Source organism: Cervus elaphus, chromosome X (assembly GCF_910594005.1).
Source record: "Cervus elaphus chromosome X, mCerEla1.1, whole genome shotgun sequence".
Lineage (NCBI taxonomy): Eukaryota > Metazoa > Chordata > Mammalia > Artiodactyla > Cervidae > Cervus > Cervus elaphus.
In genome coordinates this window covers 122,702,796-122,721,010 of record NC_057848.1, presented here as the reverse complement: position 1 = coordinate 122,721,010, position 18,215 = coordinate 122,702,796, and the positions used below count along the sequence as shown (strand labels likewise).

At 46.1% G+C, this 18,215-nt stretch overlaps 2 long non-coding RNA genes across 9 annotated transcripts in view; one reads left to right on the top strand and one right to left on the bottom strand.

Annotated features, from left to right (window-relative positions):
• The window catches only part of LOC122689036, a 574,758-nt gene that overhangs the window by 130,330 nt on the left and 426,213 nt on the right, over positions 1–18,215 (top strand). The window lies entirely within an intron of this gene.
• Positions 1–18,215, bottom strand: part of LOC122689037 — a 67,880-nt gene that overhangs the window by 43,878 nt on the left and 5,787 nt on the right. The window lies entirely within an intron of this gene.

The following is an 18,215-nucleotide window of genomic DNA, read 5'->3' as shown; positions in this document are numbered from 1 at the left end:
AAGTAACTGGTCCATGAAGAGTTACTCTTTATTGACTGAGTATTTACCTTGAGTCCCGGTCCTTCATTTACTGAGGAAGCAATTCTAAGCAGGAACCAGACTCTATGACTCCTCCTACTGCGACTGGATTGGTTATGGGTGATGGGGACTGTCACCTGCAAGCAGATGACTGCCACGTGCCATGTGAGAAAAGTGACAGCAGGATTTAAATTATAGAACTCTGGGAACACAGAAGAGAGCATCTGACCCCTGCCATATGTCCGGGGCGGGGATATGGTGTGGGTCCCTGGTCTGCACATATTCTCGGGGGGTCGCGGGGGGGGAGGTTTCTTGAGGTGGCACTTTGACCTTCCACAGTTTACACACACACGAGCAGAAGGGCACAGACCTGGACACAGGTGGAGCCAGACAGACTTTCATTCCCAGTTGTCTCCAGACCACCATGGCAGCTGGGTCATCTCCAGTGCTGTCTGCAGCCACTAAAAACACTTCTTGTCCTTTGGCATGCCTCCCAATTCCTTATATCTGATAAATAGAGTGAGACTGGTGGAGACATAACTGGGGTGGGGGCTGGTTGCAAAGCCTCTCTGATATGGCAGAGTGCCTCTGCAGGGGAACTAAAAGTCCTTCTTGGTGTTGCCTCTGGAGCAACCATTTCCTACCAGTGGACTCCAGTTTCTTGGCTGCCAGGCAGCTCCTCCTAAGGCGCACACACAAAGGGGCTTAGGACCATCCAGGGTGGCTTTGCCCTAATGTGTACCTGAGTTTCACAAGCGGACAGGAGACTGGGACGACGGTGCCTCTCCTCTCATGGAACAACATCTGCATCTCGGTAACTGAAACACAAGCCACGCGTGTTGTGGTCACTGCAGAGAAGACTGGCTCTGCACTCAAGAGGAACAGGGTGTGAGTCCCGGATCCAGCTTTTACTGTATCAGCCATCTAAGCTCTTTCAGCATGCTTGTCTGTGAGAAGACTGGGGTTCATCCTTAGACCTCCTAGTCTGTGGGGAATAAAACCCCACATGCCCGGCTCCCACAGGCTCCATAAGCAGGCTCCAGGTGAGTCATTTACACTGCACCCTGTGTTACGGAAACATCAGTGAGGAGGGAGGCATGCCAGAGCCCTTGAGAGTCTACTCCATCTTCTGGCTGGGGTGGGGTTGGGGGTGGTGGAACTGGTGCTGTGTCCAACTATGTAATTGGCTTTACATACCACAGGCACACACTTCATTTCATATTTAGGTGTGTTCTGCTCTGAGGACTTATAGTGAATGAAGTCAGTCATCACAGGTGAATCTGTAGCAGGTAGAAGCAGCAGTGGGTTCGCTCCCGCCACTGGCCATCACAGGAACTGGCAGTTCCCTCCATGGGTTGATGGCACCAGGTGGAGACACCTGAGGTGTTGCAAGAAGGTGCTGTGACATTCCCTAGGAGGGTCCCCGTACTGAGCTGGCAGCTCATCCTCTCCTCCCCGATGACCACAGGGACTAGTAAATCAAACCCCTCATAGGGAGGACGTGTTAATATACTTCCTCTTGTCCTAACAGGAACTCAGACTATAGAGTGAAAAATAGTGAAAATCTCAGCAAACATAGTGCACGGGTGGGGCAGTTCAAGTCCTGTTCCGTATACTGGGTCACTGACACTGTAAAGTGACATTTTGAAATGTCCATGCTTCGGCTTCTCCCTCCTCACTGTGAAGCTGGTGGTCACCCTGGATCCCTTTATGCTTCCAACACTGTGACCAAATTCCAAAGGCCACATTCAAACACAACAATGGGCCCATATAAAGCAAGAGGAGAGCTTTTCTGTCTGCATCCTATTCTTAGCAAGGAAGCCTTTCCCAGGCAAACTCTGCCATCATTGGCATTTCGCATCATCTCATCATGCAGCAGGGATTCATAGTGAAACCTCCACCACCTTCCATTTGGTAAAGATATCAAATCTGTTAACTGTGGCTTTTCACCCAGGTACTCCCCAGGAAAAATGGAAATTGCTCTACCCAGCCTGACAGCTGAGCCTAAGAAGGAATCAGGCAGATAAGGAGGGAGGAAGGGCGTGTGAAGATGGAGGCAAAGGCAGGAGTGAGATTGTGAAATCGGTGGGTGTGGAGGGGGCGAGACGGGGCGGGGGGTGGGCTTGGGAGTACGAGTGAGCACCGTGGCCATCTGATGAGCAGAGAGAGGTCTGGGTGGCTGGAATATCAAGTAGGACATGGAACAGAAGCAGGGGGTCCGGTGAAGATCAGGCATTTGGGGGCAGACCAGACCTGCTGCGCCTAGTCCAGGAGGCTGGGCAGTATCCTAAGAGCAGCAGGCAGCCCTGCAGAGTTTTGAGCAGCGGTTTCATGCCTGGATTGCACTGAAGAAAGCTTCCCTTCCTCAGGCAGCAGGACAGACCATGTATTGGAAAGCATCAGGATTGCTGGTGCTTATCAAGGAGAGAGACGAGGGTGACCTGGCCTAGGGAACTCACTGTGCTGACAGAGAGAAGGAACAGAATCTTACTTAGACTGAGGGGGCAGAGAGGTGAGGCTTGATGACTGAGAGTGTGGTGAGAGAGAGGCAGCAGGCAAGGATGGCTTTCAGCATCTCTGGCCTAAGCAGCTGGGGAGAAAGCTGCCTTGCACTGAGTCAGGTAACAGTAAAGGAGGTGCAGCTGTGTGGGGAGTCGGGGAGATGGGCGCAGTTTAGACATGTTGAATATTCCTTGCCTGTGGGACTCAAACACGTACTATCAGAACGACTTGGGGGAGCTGACCTAACTTCTCTGTGCCCATGATGCCTCATCTGTGATAGGGAGAATGAGACTGATAATTAAGAAAAAGACTCATTTCCTGTTTCACTGCTTCAGTCTAGGGGAATGTTCCCCTTTTACAAAGAAGTGCTGTCTTCCTGTCAGGTATTCTGTCTGTAAAATGGGAATGTATCTACTTATCCATATATCTGCTTGGTTTTACATATCTGCTTTCTGTATTTTCATCATGTGGTATTTATTGTCAACCGTAAAGAAAAATAAACTCCAAGGAACAAGTGTTTCTTGTCACATGCATGCAGATTGGCAGTCCATCAACCTGTCTCTCAGAGAAACAGCCCCCTTTAGAACCTCCAATCTTCCTCCTGTAGCTCCTCACTCCCTCCAGGGGGTGGGTAGAGGCCTGTGGGACCCACTGTGTCTTACACTTCTCTTCCCTGTGAAGGCATCTCTGGTGTCCCAGAAGGTGCCTAGCACCTGATGAGTGCAGTCTCCCTGCAGACCTGTCAGTTAACTAGGAACGTCTGTAGTCAGGAAGAGAGTGCTGAGCCTGATGTGTGGATCTGGAAACCATCACTGTGTGGTGCCGAGCTAGGAGGTGATGAAGCCACAGATAACCTAGATTGGAATCAAGGTCCTACCACTTATTCCTTCTGCGACCTTGTGCAAATTACTGACACTCTCTGTGACTCAGTTTCCTCAACTGAAGAGGATGATGATCCTATTCTGTGATAATGACTCCTTTTTGCTGCCTTAATTTAGATTGCCAAAAAAAAAAAAAAAAAACCATTTTGAGAACTATAGAGTGATGTTCAAGTGTCGATCACTTCCAGAGTCAAAACGGAACCTGTCAACAAAGACATCAAAAGATGCTCAACCTCACTCATCAGGAGAGAAATGCAAATCAGAACCACAAGTGGGTATCTTGTCACAGCGGTCAGAATGGTCAGCATCAGAGGTCTACACACGATGCTGGAGTGGATGTGGAGAAAAGGGAATCCTCCTATACTGTTGGTGAGAAGAAAACTGATACAGCCACTATGGAGACCAGTGTGGAGATGTCTCTAAAAACTGGGAATAAAACCACCACGTGCTGTGCCGTGCTTACTTACTCAGTTGTGTCCGACTCTTTGCAACCCCATGGACAATGGCCCACCAGGCTACTCTGCCCATGGGGATTCCCCAGGCAAGAATACCGAGGTGGGTTGTCATGCCCTCCTCCAGGGGATCTTCCCAACCCAGGGATCAAAGCCGGTCTCCTGCATTGCACGTGGATGTGTTATTGTCTGAGCAACCAGGGAAGCCCATAAATACTGGAGTGGCTAGCCTATCCCTTCTCCAGGGGATCTTCCCGACCCAGGATTTGAACCGGGTTCTCCCACAGTGCACATGGATTCTTTACCAGATGAGCTACCAGGGAAGCCCATAAAAATACCATATGACCCAGAAATCACACTATTGGGCATACGCCCTGAGAAAACTATAATTCAGAAAGACACATGTACCCAAATGTTCCTTGCACCACTATCTAAAATATCCACGCTATGGAAGAAACGTAGATGTCTGTCAATGAATGGATAAAGATGTTGTGGCACATGTATACAATGGAATATTAATCAGTTATAAAAGGGAATGAATTTGAGTCTGGTGCCCCACGGGTGCTCAGAAAACGATCACCATCTTATGAGTGATGACAAGGTGAGGCACACAGAGCAGTGCCGCTGTTGATATGCTGTTGATTTGTTTGCTGCAAACAGCACACAGGAAACAGTGGCTAGAGCAAACCTCTCGGCTCAGTTTACATAGGTCCAGGGCTGTTCCTGTCTTTTATTCCCACATTGTCCAGAACCTTATTGTACCACAGCAACACTCGCCTTTCCCCTTCCTACTGCATCACCATCATAGCAGCTGTTTCTCAACTGAATTCCCAGTGAGTGAACCCTGAAAATTCTAGGCTCACATTTCTGTTCCTTCGAGCGGGTGTGGGACATCCTGTCTTCAATCCCAACTCGGACAGGAGTGTCTAGTGTCTATCTCTTCCCAATTGGCTTCCCCTATATTCTATATCTCGGACAGTCCTTTACCTCCTGAGACTGAGTTCTGTCCTAGGCTATGGCTGCTTTCAGCACTGTGCTGAGGGCATTGATGACCAGGTGGGCGCTGGGGGGATACTTGTGGGATGAATACAGTTCGGAGAGCCGGGCTACTTTATTTCATGGGTGAGAGGTGGAACTTCCACTCAGGCTGCCATCAGCAAGATGGACGGTTTGAAGGTGCTGATCAGCGTCCTTGGGCAAGCCCACAGGAGCTCTGTCAACTCTGCTCTCCTCATCTTCCTCTTGCTCCCATAGCTACTTCTGCTCCTTGCCCTCCCCCGTGCCCTCGTTTCTCCTCTCACTGCTCTCCGTGTACATGTACACTGTGCCTGAGCCTGTCCTGTCTCCTGACTCCATGTTGTGTGATTGTCAGTTACCTTTCTGATTAGCTTCTTTGAAAAGTTTTCCCTTTACTCACAGTCCAGGGTAGATGCTGCAATACAGTAAGCATCATGGGTCTCCTTTTATTCTTTTTCCCTCATTTTCTCCTTTTCTTTTCTTCCTTTTCTCCCTTTTATGAGGAAACAATACAGTGTGTGGGTATGGACACTACCTCTGATTCTTCACAACCTTCCTTGCACCCAGTTCTCCCACTTGCTGTCATCACATCTTAAGAAATTAAAATTGCCTCATTGTGCCATACAGCCTCACCTGAAAATGGGTGAATTATTCTGAATAACGACCTGAACTGTGCGGGCTGTTTTTGTGAGTATGGAATGGGGCTATTAGAGATGTGCTGGCTCCTTCCCTGGTGTAACAACTACTGAGTTGCCACAGGGGAGATTACAGGTCAGGCCTTACCTTCAAGCTTCACAAAGCACTTCAAGGTCACATTAGACATCTGTGTCCAGCCCTAGAGTTTCTTCCTTCTCAGCCACAGTGCTCGCGCTTTTCCCTCACAGCTAGATGAACCCTCACCAGGAGGCTGGCTTCTCTGTTACACCTCTCCCACCTGGAAACCACTCACAGTCTTCATCTTCTGTTACGTGCATGATGCTTTTCCTGGTAATTTTTGCTTCAGATGGATTGGGGCTGCTCCTATGGCAAGGGAATGCCCAGGACTGATAACAAGGGTGTGATGTTTCCCTGCTCCCCTCTGGCATAAAAACTATCTGGGACCTGTGCCCAAACTCCTCTCCGCATGTCACCTCCCTCCATCCCACTGTTCACAGTTTACACTCAAGCTGGGTTCCAGTGCAGGCCCTACCAGCCCAGTCACTCTCCTTCAGCCTCAAATTCCTTATCTGTAAAATGGCAATAACTCTACCTGTTGGTGAGGTTTATTGGGAGACCTAGTGGAGATAACAGATGTAAAACACCTAGCGCCCATGACCTGGCAGGTGGAAGGCACTAAATAAATGGCTGTATCCTCTATCTATCAGCTTCTTTAATGCACAGCATCTGGTGTGGGATGATACAGTGACTCAGTCAAAGTCTTTGGATTTGATTGAGAAAGATGTGACATATTGGGGGTGTATTAGTCAGGCTTCTCCAGGGAAACAGAGCCAATAGAGAGAGACTTATTTTAGGGAATTGGATCATGGACTCGTGGGTGCTGACAGTTCTGATATCCTTAGATATCAGTCAGCTGGCTGGAAACCCAGGTTGTAGTCTAGAGGCCCAAATCTGCAGAACAGGCCAGCAACTTTGAGTCTCATGCAAAGTTCCTCAGGCTGTAGTCTTGAGGCTAACCTGTTTCATGCTCAGGAAGCTTCAGTCCCTGCTCTTAAGCTTTTTCAACTGATTGGATGAAGAAACTGCCCCCCATCCCTGTTATGGTGGGTAATACAATTCCCTTAATGTCTACTGGGAGAAAAGTATGACTAACCTAGAAAGCATATTGAAAAAACAGAGACATTGGTTTGCCAACAAAGGCCTGTCAAGTCAAAGCTATGGTTTTTCCGATAGTCATGTACAGACATGATAAAGAAAGCTGAGGGCCAAAGTATTGATGCTTTTGAACTGTGGTGTTGGAGAAGACTCTTGAGAGTCCCTTGGACAGTAAGGAGATTGAACCAGTCCATCCTAAAGGAAATCAGCCCTGAATATTCATTGGAAGGACTGATGCTGAAACTGAAACTGCAATATTTTGAATATCTGATGTGAAGAAGTGACTCATTGGAAAAGACCCTGATGCTGGGAAAGATTGAAGGCAGGAGGAGATGGGGACAACAGAGGATGAGATGGTTGGATGGCATCACCGACTCAATGGACAGGAGTTTGAGTAAGCTTCGGGAGCTGGTGATGGACAGGGAGGCCTGGCCGTGCTGCAGTCCATGGGGTCACAAAGAGTTGGCCATGACTGAGCAACTGAACTCAACTGAAAGTCTAGTGATAACAATGTGAATCAAGTATTCAAGTACATTTCTAGCCCTCCATCTATTGGCTAACATTTAAAAAACCGGGCACCAGAGCCAAGCCAAGATGACTTTTACTTTATTCATCACAGTGGGTAAGCAGTACACTGAGAGACATCACCTCCCAAACAGAATCTCTAGCCAATGGGCTATCTCTGTAGCTTTACTCCTCAAGTAAAACCTGCTCCCTGGCCTCAGAAGCCACGTGAAATAACCAAGAGAACTTCAGGCAGTGGTGATTTAAGCAGCGATTTGGTGTGATATCTTTATTCATTTGGGCCACGTGACTGCAGAATGAAATGGGATGGGGTGGTGAAGGAAAGGAGATGATGAATTTATTGCCCTCGCCACCTCCCTGCCCCCAGGTAGCCGACTTCAATATGTCTGACTGGTATTAATGCCTTTGTGTGTAGGCTCACTATTAACATCAGGTGTGTGGTATGAGAAACTTGGTGGGCAAATCAGATAGCATGGCCAAATATTCATTTCTCAGAGTGGATGAAAGGAGAAGAAGAAGAGTAAAGAATGATGAACCACAGGTTAGTTATGAGTCAGTTTCTAAAATCTCAGTATTTCCTCACAAGGTGTGTGTGTGAATTCTTTTCTTTATCTGGGAATTGGCTTTCTATATGAAGAAATATCATTGTGAGAGACTCCTTGTGACATGTGAAAAGTGGTTGGGAGTGAATTGGGTTAAGGTCACTTTCCAAATGTTTGACACTAAGTGTTCTTTTTTTTTTTTTTTGTAAGGGGCCAGCAGTGGCCCTAAAGAACTGAACCAAGTGGTTGGAATACAGGTTTCAGTTACTGAAATGTGAAGAGACTCTTTCTGGGATGTGTGTTCATCCTAGCCAGTGGCCGGTCACAGGCAACTCATAGGATTTGAACCGTGTCTTCCTAATGTCATTTGTTTCTTGCCCTTCAACACGCTGGAGGCCGCAGTACCGATCACTAAAATTTCGAAGTAAGTTCTCTGAGAAAAGTAGCTCTCTAGAACACAGCAGTGCCTGGGAAGCCGATCTAAAGTTTTAACATAGCCTAGCTAAAGTTTTAACATAGAGGTTTAACATAGCCTAGTTTTAACATAACATAGATGTAATTTTTGTTAGCTTCACCCAAGATATGATGATTCAAAGAATATAGAGATGCAGCTACTTCAGTATCTACCATTGGATTTTCTAAATGAACTTACAGTAAGATCGGCCTGGTTTTCTTTCTTATTGATTTCTTTATTGTTGGCTGCACTGAGTCTTTGTTGCTGCATGAGGGCTTTCTCTAGCTGTGGAGAAGGACTGCTCTCTAGTGGTGGTGCGCGGGCTTCTCATTGCAGAGACTTCTCTTGTTGCAGAGCATGAGCTCTAGGCTCATGGCTTCAGTAGTTGGAGCAGGAAGGTTCAGGAGTGTGACACACAGTCCTAGTTGCTCTGCTGCACGTGGAATCTTCCTGGACTAGGGGTTGAATGCTTGCCCGTTTCATTGGCAGGTGGATTCTTTTTTTTTTTTTTCATCATTAATTTATTTTAATCGGAGAAGAATTCTTTACAATATTCTGATGGTTTTTTACCATATATCAACACGAATTGGCCACAGCTATACATGTGTTCCCCCATTCCTGAACCGTGGGTCCCACCTCCCTCCCCATCCTGTCCTTCTGGGTTGTCCCAGAGCAGCAGTTTGGGTGTCCTGCTTCATGCATTGAACTTGCACTGGTCATCTATTTTACATATGGTAATGTATATGTTTAAGTGCTATTCACTCAATCATCCGACCCTCCCCTTCCCCCACCGAGTTGAAAAGTCTGTTGTATAGGTCTGTCTTCATTGCTACCCTGCATGCAGAATCATTGCTACCACCTTTCTAAATTCCATATATATGCCTTAATAGAAGTATTTGTCTTTCTCTTTCTGACTTACTTCTCTCTGTATAACAGGATCCAGGTTCATCCACCTCATTAGAACTGATTCCAGTGTGTTCTGTTTTAATAGCAGAGTAATATTCCATTGTGTATATGTACCACTACTTCCTTATCCATTTGTCTGCTGATAGACATCTTGGTTGCTCCAATGTCGTAACTATTGTAAATAGTGCTGCAGTGAACATAGGGGTACATGTGTCTCTTTCAAATCGATCTGAAACAGACACGTGTACCCCAATATTCATCGAAGCACTATTTATAATAACCAGGACATGGAAGCAACCTAGATGCCCATCAGCAGACGAATGGATAAGAAAGCTACGGTACAATGGTGAATGGTATTGTTTCCTTAATTTCTCTTTCTGTTTTCTCATTGTTAGTGTATAGGAATGCAAGGGATTTCTGTGTGTTAATTTCATATCCTGCAACTTTACTGTATTTGTTGATTAGCTCTAGTAATTTTCTGGTAGAGTCTTTAGGGTTTTCTATGTAGAGGATCATGTCATCTGCAAACAGCGCGAGTTTCACTTCTTCTTTTCCTATCTGGATTCCTTTCACTTCTTATTCTGCTCTGATTGCTGTGGCCAAAACTGGTCAACCACTTGTAAACGAATGAAACTAGAACACTTTCTAACACCATACAGAAAAATAAATTCAAAATGGATTAGAGACCTAAATGTAAGACCAGAAATGATAAAACTCCTAGAGGAGAACATAGGCAAAACACTCTCTGACATAAATCACAGCAGGATCCTCTATGACCCACCTCCCAGAATATTGGAAATAAAAGCAAAAATAAACAAATGGGACCTAATGAAACTTAAAAGCTTTTGAACAACAAAGGAAACTATAAGCAAGGTGAAAAGACAGCCCTCAGATTGGGAGAAAATAATAGCAAACGAAGCAACAGACAAAGGATTAATCTCAAAAATATTCAAGCAACTCCTGCAGCTCAATTCCAGAAAAATAAATGACCCAATCAAAAAATGGGCCAAAGAACTAAACAGACATTTCTCCAAAGAAGACATACACATGGCTAACAAACACATGAAAAGATGTTCAGCATCACTCATTATCAGAGAAATGCAAATCCAAGCCACAATGAGGTACCATTACACGCCAGTCAGGATGGCTGTTATCCAAATGTCTACAAGCAATAAATGCTGGAGAGGGTGTGGAGAAAAGGGAACCCTCTTACACTGTTGGTGGGAATGCAAACTAGTACAGCCACTATGGAAAACAGTGTGGAGATTTCTTAAAAAACTGGAAATAGAACTGCCATATGACCCAGCAATCCCACTTCTGGGCATACACACTGAGAAAACCAGATCTGAAAGAGACACGTGCACCCCAATGTTCTTCGCAGCACTGTTTATAATAGCCAGGACATGGAAGCAACCTAGATGCCCATCAGCAGATGAATGGATAAGGAAGCTCTGGTACAGATACAGCATTTATTATTACTCACCCATGAAAAGAATTCATTTGAATCAGTTCTAATGAGATGGATGAAACTGGAGACCATTATACAGAGCGAAGTTAGCCAGAAAGATAAAGAACATTACAGCATACTAACACATATATATGGAATTTAGAAAGATAGTAACGATAACCCTATATGCAAAACAGAAAAAGAGACACAGATGTACAAAACAGACTTTTGGACTCTGTGGGAGAAGGCGAGGGTGGCATGTTTTGAGAGTATAGCATTGTATATTATCTAGGGTGAAACAGATCACCAGCCCAGGTTGGATGCATGAGACAAGTGCCCGGGCCTGTTGCACTGGGAAGACCCAGAGGCATCAGGTAGAGAGAGAGGTGGGAGGGTGGATCGGGATGGGGAATACATGTAAATCCATGGCTGATTCATGTCAATGTATGACAAAAGGCACTACAGTATTGTAAAGTAATTAGCCTCCAACTAATAAAAATAAATGAAAACAAACAAACAAACAAATCTGGTTTCCTCGGGGTGTATGCCCAGCAGTGGGTCATATGGCAGTTCTATTCCCAGATTTTTAAGGAATCTGCACACTGTTCTCCATAGTGGCTATACCAGTTTGCATTCCCACCAACCGTGGCAGAAGGTTCCCTTTTCTCCCCACCCTCTCCAGCATTTATTGTTTGTAGACATTTTGATGATGGCCATTGTGACCAGTGTGTGATGATACCTCATTGTGGTTTTCATTTGCATTTTTCTAATAATCTATGATACTGAGCATCTTTTCATGTGTTTATTAGCTATCTGTATGTCTTTGGAGAAATGTCTGCTTAGGTCACTTGCCTACTTTTTATTGGATGTTAATTTTTTTTATACTGAGCCACATGAGCTGTTTGTATATTTTGGAGATTCATTCTTTGTCAGTTGTTTCATTTGCTATTATTTTCTCCTGTTCTGAGCGCTGTCTTTTCACCTTGCTTATAGTTTCCTTCGTTGTTCAAAAGCTTTTAAGCTTAATTAGGTCCCATGTGTTTATTTTTGTTTTTTATTTCCATTACTCTGGGAGGTGGATCCTAGAGGATTTTGCTGTGATTTATGTCAGAGAATGTTCTGCCTATGTTTTCCTCTTAAGAGTTCTGTAAGTTCTGGTCTTACACATAGGTCTCTAATCCATTTTGAGTTTATTTTTGCATATGGTATTGGAAAGTGCTCCAGTTTCATTCTCTTATACGTAGTTGACCAGTTTTCCCAGCACCACGAGCTGAAGAGACTGTATTTTATCTATTGTATATTTGTGCCTCCTTTGTCAAAGATAAGCTGTTCATAGGTGAAGGGATTTTTCACTGAACTTTCTGTTTTGTCCCATTGATTGATATTTCTGTCTTTGTGCCAGTACCATACTATCTTGATGACTCTGGCTTTGTAGTATAGTCTGAGTCAGGAAGGTGGATTCCTCCAGTTCCATTATTCTCTCTCAAGGTTGTTTTGAGCATTCTGGGTCTTTGGTATTTCCATAGAAACTGTGAAATAATTTGTTCTAGTTCTGTGAAAAATACCATTGATAGTTTGATCAGGATTGTGATGAATCTATAGATTGCTGTGGGTAGTAGAGTCATTTTCACTATATTGATTCTTCACTCCAAGAACATGGTACATTTCTCTACTTGTGCTATCTTTGATGTCTTTCATCAGTTTTATTTTAATAGTTTTCTGTATCCAGGTTTTCTGTTTCTCAGCTAAATTTATTCCTAAGTATTTTATTGTTTTTGTTGAGATGGTGAATGGAATTGTTTCCTTAATTTCTCTGATTTTTCACTGTTAGAGTATAGGAATGCAAGGAATTTCTGTGTATTAATTTTATATGGCAGGCACATTCTTAACCACTGGACCACCAGGGAAGTCCTGGCCTCCTTGTCTTTGGGTGTGAAGCTCTCTGAGATCTGACACATGGTGAGTTCCGGTGATCACTACCATGACCAGGAACAGGCCACGTCCATCACCCTGAAAATGCCCAGGTGCTGCCCCTTTCTGGTTTCTCCTTCCACACCTGAATCCCTGGAAAAAGGATCTGTGCTCCTTCACTGTATTTTGGCCTTTGCAAATTTAAAATTCCTTACGTACTCTGAATATAAGACCTTTCTCATACCTGTGATTCACAAACATCTTTCCCCTAATAACAAACGGCTTCACTTTTCATTACAAGAGATGGGACTGATGAAAACTACTTTTCCTCCCCACACTCAGAGCCCAATATTGTGTAGACAGCAAGTGCCCGTGAGAGTCTTCAGAAGTGAAAATGAATTGTGCTGTCTGTCAGTCTGAGTTCTCAGCTAGTCCTCAGAGCTATATTTCTCATCTCTGATCCCCTACCTGAAGGGAAAATATAATAGAACTGTCTAAGGACAGGTGCTATATTTTTTGCTGTGTTTTTCGTCACACCAGTATTTGCAGTATCAACCAAGCAATGACCAGCAGTCTGTTCTCAATATATGTCTGTAGACCAAATGAAAAGTACCTGATTTCTTCCAGGTGCTTTACTTTATAATTGTGTTGTGTCATAATACTGACACAGTGGATGAACCACTTTCTATGTGGTACTCTCCCTTGTCATTTAGCATCTTATTATAAGAACTATATTATACATTTTTAAAAGTTTTCCAGGCTATTTTACATTCATTTGGTCTTCCCTGGAGGCTCCAATGGTAAAGAATCTGCCAGCAATGCAGGAGGCCTCGGTACAATCCCTGTGAGACCCAGGGTCAGTACCTGGGTTGGGAAGATCCCCAGGAGAAGATAATTGCAACCCACTCCACTCTTCTTGCCTGGAGAATCCCCATGGACAGAGGAGCCTGGCGGGCTACAGTCCAGGGCTTCTCAACGAGTCAGACAGGGCTGAGTGACGACACTTTGACTTTACCCTCATTCCCATTATTTTATTTCCTTCTCCTATTGGGGATAGGAAAGCATCCTGCAAACCAGTGTGCAGACTACAATCTAACGGAGGGACACTCTTGGATGAACCCGGAGAACCTGGACAGCTGACCCTTCCTCTGTGGGTTACAGTTCCCAAAGGCAAAAACGAGGGCAGTAATACCACCTGCTTCTTGGGTCGTGTCCAGCATCAATGAGCCAGCAGGATCTTAGCTTGCCACTTGTCCCTGTCATGTTATTATTGTAGGTGGCTCAGATAGTAAGGAGGCAGCCTGCAATGCAGGACACCCAGGTTCAATCCTTGGGTTGGGAAGATCCACTGGAGAAGGAAATGGCAACCCACTTCAATAGCAGCATCCCATGGGCAGAGGAGCCTGGCAGCCTACACAGTCCAGTTCAGCTCGGTCGTACAGTCGTGTCCGACTCATTGCAACCCCACAAACCGCAGCGCACCAGGCCTCCCTGTCCATCACCAACTCCCAGAGTCCCCCCAAACCCATGTCCATCGAGTCAGTGATGCCATCCAACCATCTTATCCTATGTCGTCCCCTTTTTCTCCTGCCCTCAATCTCTCCCAGCATCAGGGCCTTTTCAAGTGAGTCAGCTCTTCGCATCAGGTGGCCAAAATATTGGAGTTTCAGCTTCAACATCACTCCTTCCAATCAACACGCAGGACTGATCCCCTTTAGGTTGGACTGGTTGGATCTCCTTGCAGTCTAAGGGACTTTCAAGAGTCTTCTCCAACACCACACTTCAAAAGCATCAATCCTTCGGTGCTCAGCTTTCTTTATAGTCCAACTCTCACATCCGTACATGACCACTGGAAAAACCATAGCCTTGACTAGACGGACCTTTGTTGACAATGTAATGTCTCTGCTTTATAACATGCAGTCTAGGTTGGTCATAACTCTCCTTCCAAGGAGTAAGCATCTTTTAATTTCATGGCTGCAGTCACCATGTGCAGTATTTTGGAGCCCCCCAAAATAAAGTCTGTCACTGTTTCCCGATCTATTTGCCATGAAGTGATGGGCCCAGATGCCATGATCTTAGTTTTCTGAAGGTTGAGCTTTAAGCCAACTTTTTCACTCTCCTCTTTCACTTTCTTCAAAGGACTCTTTAGTTCTTCTTCGCTTTATCCCATAAGGGTGGTGTCATCTATTTATGTGAAGTTATTGATATTTCTCCTGGCAATCTTGATTCCAGCTCGTGCTCCCTCCACCCCAGCGTTTCTCATGATGTACTCTGGTTTTAGGAAAGGCAGAGGAACCAGAGATCAAATTGCCAATATCCCCTGGATCATTGAAAAAGCAAGAGAGGGGGGCTTCTGCCTGAGGCCTCCCTCCCTCTGCCCTCGCCCGCTAGTCTGCCTGTCCCCCAGCTGTGACAATGTAGAGCCTTGATATACTCCATTCCCTATTTGGAACCAATCTGTTCATCCACGTCCAGTTCTAACTCTTCCATTCTGACCTGCATACAGGTTTCTCAAGAGGCAGGTCAGGTGGTCTGGTATTCCCATCTCTTTCAGAATTTTCCACAGTTTATTATGATCCACACAGGCAAAGGCTTTGGCATAGTCAATAAAGCAGAAATAGATGTTTTTCTGGACGCTCTTTATTTTTGATGATCCAGCGGATGTTGGCAATTTGATCTCTGGTTCCTCTGCCTTTTCTAAAACCAGCTTGAACTTCTGGAAGTTCGCCGTTCATGTATTGCTGAAGCCGGGCTTGGGGAATTTTAACCATCACTTTATTAGCGTGTGAGATGAGTGCAATTGTGCGGTACTTTGAGCGTTCTTTGGCCTTTCCTTTCTTTGGGATTGGAATGAAAACTGACCTTTTCCAGCTCTGTGGTCACCGGTGAGTTTTCCAAATTTGCTGGCTGCACCCAGCCCCTCACCTCTGCCGGGATCCCATGCCTTGCACCTTCCCAGGGACTTTCAACCTGCAGTTATCACCCCTCTTGCCTGAACCAGCCCCTGCTCCCTCTACATCGCAGCATTCCACAAAAAAGGGGGAAACCCATCCTCTTCTACCACCCTCTTCTGCAGCTACTGGCACATCACCGGTTGCCCTTCAGAACAAAACTGCTTCAAATTCTGCTGAGATATTCTCTACTCAGCCCCCTTCCATGAATCTTTTGTCCCAGTCATTCCACTGTAACTGGCCTTGTCAAGCCCATCATTAAAATTGATACTTCCTGATACCGCAGACACTCTTCAGTGCTCATCTTAGCCAACATCTCTGGCAACTTCGGTATATATGATTCTTGTGTTCTTTATCCCTGTGTTTTCATATTTCAGGGGCTGGGGCTTCTGTGACACCAAAGTATCCTAACTGTACTTGACAAGGTACACATTCTACCCTATGCCCCCTTTGACCTGGATAGTGTATGGGAAGTCTTGGGTCAAATGAAAGAGAAGCCAAAGAAAAGAGCGTCCCAGTCACAGCGGGGGAAACGGCCCACAGAGGCAGTGGCAGGCAGAGGTGAGAGGGCTCAGACAGGGAGGTGTGAGAAGAAATGAAGAGGAAGACTAGGGCAAGGAGGATTCCACCCCATTCCCACTTGGGACTCACAGGGGGCACACTGCGAAATGACCCAATGTTGTCTTTCGGCAGATGGGTGGCTGTCGTTTAGGAATTTCGTTTTCTGGAGCTGATCTTGGTGCCTGCTTTGCTGCAGGTGAGATCCAAGGGAGGGCTCTGCATCACCTCAGGGAGAAATGTGGAAAGGCACGGAATCCAGACGAAACCGAAGCAGGCAATGGGCTAGGAGGCCTTGCAGCTGAGGCTGAGGAGTGGACATCCCTGCCCAGGGATGGGCTGGACAATGAGACCCAGATTCAGAGGGGTCTGAAGATGCCAGCAGAGTGGCTGAGGCTCAGTCAGCCAGGGAGCACTGGATCCACAGCAAGAGGAGGGAGACAGAAATGCAAGTTTCACCACCCCCACCCACGGGTGGTGCAGGTCAGCATCAACAGCTGGAGCCAGGAGAGGACAGTCCTCTTTCCCTCAGGGACCACTGAGGCCACTTTGAGGGACAAAGGTACGCTGTGTTATAGACTACCCCTCCCACATTACCGCAAGCCTTGTAATTGACACATACCCCTGCTCCATGGCTGAAAGAAGTAGAGAGCATTTTCACCAGAATATACTGAGCATTTTTATCTTTGGATATTCAGTTGGTTGCATGCAACCACGCTTTCCATGTTAGAAGCAACTGCAATAGGAGTTTTCTGGTGACTAACTAGTATGAAGGGTGAACACTCATGAGGAAGATCACATCAGCCAGGGAGAACAAACAGATTAAAGTGTCCGTGGAATCTGAGGAGCATACATTGAGACTGTGATCTCAACAACCCATGCGCCCCTCCACCCCCGCCACCGCCCTGGCTCTTCCCATGACCAAGGGTCGCAGAGGCAGAGTGGGGCCCAGAGGGAGAGGAAGGTCTTCCTGGAACTCCAATGCTGCTTTGAAACCACCACTCTCCCTTGACCTCAACGTGAATACTCACCTGTGAAGATGATTCCAATTCTCCATTGTGTCTTCTAGTCAACAGTCCTGATGATTCTTTGGAATTGGCATCCTGGTCTCTTTGGTTTGGAGAACAGAAAATAGCATACCCTGCAAGCACACAGACCTCTACTTCCAATACGCTGCATCTTTGATTCCTTTCAAGCCATGCTTCTTGAAAGCACAGACTCCAGGAGCATCCTTAGCTGGTTACCTCTTGATTCCTCCTCTGAGTACCCATCCACACAACATCCCCTTGCTAACACATCCCAAGAGCTCCGTGGGCCAAACCGTAGTACCTGGTGCTGTATTGGCCACAGACACAATCCGCCTTCAAAAACACTTTCCTTGGTCAGAGTCTCTGACAGAAGCGCATCCTGGCTTTCCTCCTCCCTCTCAGTTCATTACTGCTAAGACTCTTTGTGTGTCCATTTACATTGATCCCCTCCTAAATCTTGGTTTTGCTTTCCTCTGGTTTCCCACCTCTGCCCCGTGCTCTTCCATTCTACACATAATCCTTGGGTGACCACGTCACCCCCCACAGCTTTTACCCATCTGACTTGTTTTCATTAGTATCCCTCTATGCTGATAGCTTTTCCTATCACCAGATCTACCTAAGATGTCCCAACTGGGCCCCACTTCCCCCACAGGCTGAGACGTATAGGCCATCTGCACTCAGATGTCCCATAAGCACTGCAGACCTGCTAGTAGCCCCAGGCCAATGTTCCCTGGGGTGTCTCATGGATGGGCACGGCCATCCACCCAGTTCCTTCAACCACAATCCCGGACATGCTGCTGGGTGTGATCTTCACCGAGCCATGACTCCCCTGGAGCTGCTCTGGAAAAGGCTGACCCGAGATATTCCTGTTGCCACAGGTGGGGATCCGTTCCTCTCAGGTGCCCTGTTCCTACAGACACACTCTGAAGGTGTCCTGAGCACAGGCCATCACCCTCCTTTGGATCTCCGAGAGAACCTGGCCACTGTAATCCATATGAGAGGATGAAAGCCTTGTCTTTAACAGGACGGTGAGTCAGGACACAGCAGTGTAAGCCCATCATTGGGGAACAGGCCAAGGATTATCCAGAAGAGATTCCTAAAGTAGAACGTTTCGAGAGGTGGGTCTTAAAAGGTGTGCATCAAACAAGGGATTGCGTAACTGTATTTTTCCCAATAAACATCCTGTTCTTATTTGGTCTTCATCTGAGCAT